The sequence below is a fragment of the Olea europaea genome, unplaced genomic scaffold (assembly GCF_002742605.1).
Source record: "Olea europaea var. sylvestris unplaced genomic scaffold, O_europaea_v1 scaffold2109, whole genome shotgun sequence".
Classification (NCBI taxonomy): domain Eukaryota; kingdom Viridiplantae; phylum Streptophyta; class Magnoliopsida; order Lamiales; family Oleaceae; genus Olea; species Olea europaea.
The window spans coordinates 110,823-113,126 of NW_019239036.1; the positions used below are offsets into that span (position 1 = coordinate 110,823).

At 31.9% G+C, this 2,304-nt stretch overlaps 1 pseudogene; it reads left to right on the forward strand.

Annotated features, from left to right (window-relative positions):
- The first annotated feature begins 638 nt into the window (after positions 1 to 638).
- Positions 639 to 1,378, forward strand: LOC111380238 (annotated as a pseudogene).
- The last annotated feature ends 926 nt before the right edge of the window (positions 1,379 to 2,304 follow it).

Consider the following 2,304-nt stretch of genomic DNA (forward strand, 5'->3'; position numbering starts at 1 on the left):
ACTCATATCAAAACTTGTATGAAATGGTGAATCATGAATTCAAGAAAAAGTTAATTTTTATAAGCCAAATTGAATTATAGAGCATTAAAGGAAACTACTTGGTGGGCTATTTAGTTTCCAAATTAAGAAAAATTACATGCATCGTATTCAGACAGCAATAGCCTCTTTTCTAATCAAGGTACTGTTCATAAATTTTTTGATCGGATTGATAGATCTCGTTTGATTTTAAAAACTATGAATTCATCTGACGAGATAGCTCCACTCCCACTTGGTCCTTTCATACTCGGTGCTTGTTTGAACCATAAAAAGAACAAATTTTTAAGCTTAACCTAATGTGCTCGTCACAAGACTTTCCTCGTAACCAAAAAGCTTAATAGATTCGTTGTAATTTGAAGCATGCCCCCATATATATGGGTAAACGTGTATGGTTGAGATTCTATGACCTTCATTAAACTCCAACCGACAATGATCTATAACCAAGCTCAAATTTCTCATTAAACAATTGTGTCCTAATCAAACTTTTTAATCTATTCCTCTTCAATCCACAACTCGCTCCCGGTCTCAAATCTCACAGTTCTCTCTCTCTCTCTCTCTCTCTCTCTCTCTCTCTCTCACACACACACACACACACACACACACACACAAACATACAGTTATCTCTCTCTATTACAGAATTGAATCAATTGATTAGTGGAAACAGAGCAAGAAAAATGGGCTCTGTTTGGTTGAAAGTAGGAGATGGAACAGCAAGATTCAAGCGGGCATCAGTGTGTACATCAGCAGTTAACATGTTGATGCTGTTTTCTGTAATCATTACCAACATTTTTGCTTTCTATGCTTAAACTTCATCACTACCATAATCCCATGAACATAGCTTTGATCTCGGAAAAAGTGTCCTTGATCCTAAAATAGATTGATTCTTCGCAGAAAAAGCTAGCCCAGATGGAGACAGAGATCCTGGGTTATGAAAGCATCGGTCTTTCCAGACCCAACATTGCAAATGAGCTGAAAGAGTACTTGAAGCACCATGCATTGCCATTGGGGAAAGATTCGAGAACTGGGATCACTGAAATGATGGCATCTGTGGGGCATTCTCCTGTGAGAAATCCATGGATTTGTTGTCACAGTATATGAGTTATAAAGTCAACGGGCCTTGTCCTGATGACTGGAGACTCGGCCAGAAGCTGATTCTTCGAGGATGTGAGCCTCTGCCGAGGAGGAGGTGCTTTGCAAAGACTACTCCCAAGGTAGAATTGCGGCCTTTTCCATTTTCACTTTGGAAAAATGTTAGTGAAAAGAGTTTTAGTTGGAGTGGTCTTTGGTTGCAAAAATCTTGCTTGTTTGAATAGTAAAAAATTGAATAAGGATTGTACTGGTTGTCTTAATATAGTCATAACGGTTATGAGACTCAGATATATGTTAAGGCTAAAGGGAAACTGATTTCTTGATTGATGATGTGTTGGCTATGGCCAGCCGAGGAAATGGTGGCTGATAGGCAAAAAAAACATACAATTTTTCAAAATGGTCGTTGACCATTGTTTAAAAAAAAATATATCAAAAATTTTTAAAAACTTTAAAAACAATGAAAACCCAAAACTGCCCCTAATATTATAACTCAAAAATCGACGACAAGAGAGAAAGAAGGGAAGGAAAACAAAGAAACCGATGAGTTTTTCTTGGGAGGAGACTGACCAGTCACCATTAAAAGCGAAGTAAGTTTTGCAAAATTTTTCCCCCATTAATCTATGTTAAAGGTCTATTTTGTTGGAAATAGTGGTAAAAATCTTTGTAGAATAATCTTTTTTTATCTTTAAATAATTATTTAATTATTATTTAAATGATAAAAGAAAAATATAAATAATGAATAAATGTTAATAATCAAAATACGCAAGTAAAATTTAATTACAGATTAATTGAAAGAAATTTAACCTTTTAAATAAATAATTAAATATTTACGTTTACTTGTTCAATAAATAATTTAAATAATCTTTCCATATAAGTAATATAATCAAATAATTTAAATGAACAATTGAAACAAATAAATGAAAAATAATTGGAATAAATAATTAATTGAAACACACAAAAATAAATAATGAACATTTAAATAATAATTAAATGATTACTTAAATGATAAATGAATAAATGTTAATAATCAAAATACGCAAGTAAAATTTAATTACAGATTAATTGAAAGAAATTTAACCTTTTAAATAAATAATTAAATATTTACGTTTACTTGTTCAATAAATAATTTAAATAATCTTTCCATATAAGTAATATAATCAAATAATTTAAATGAACAAT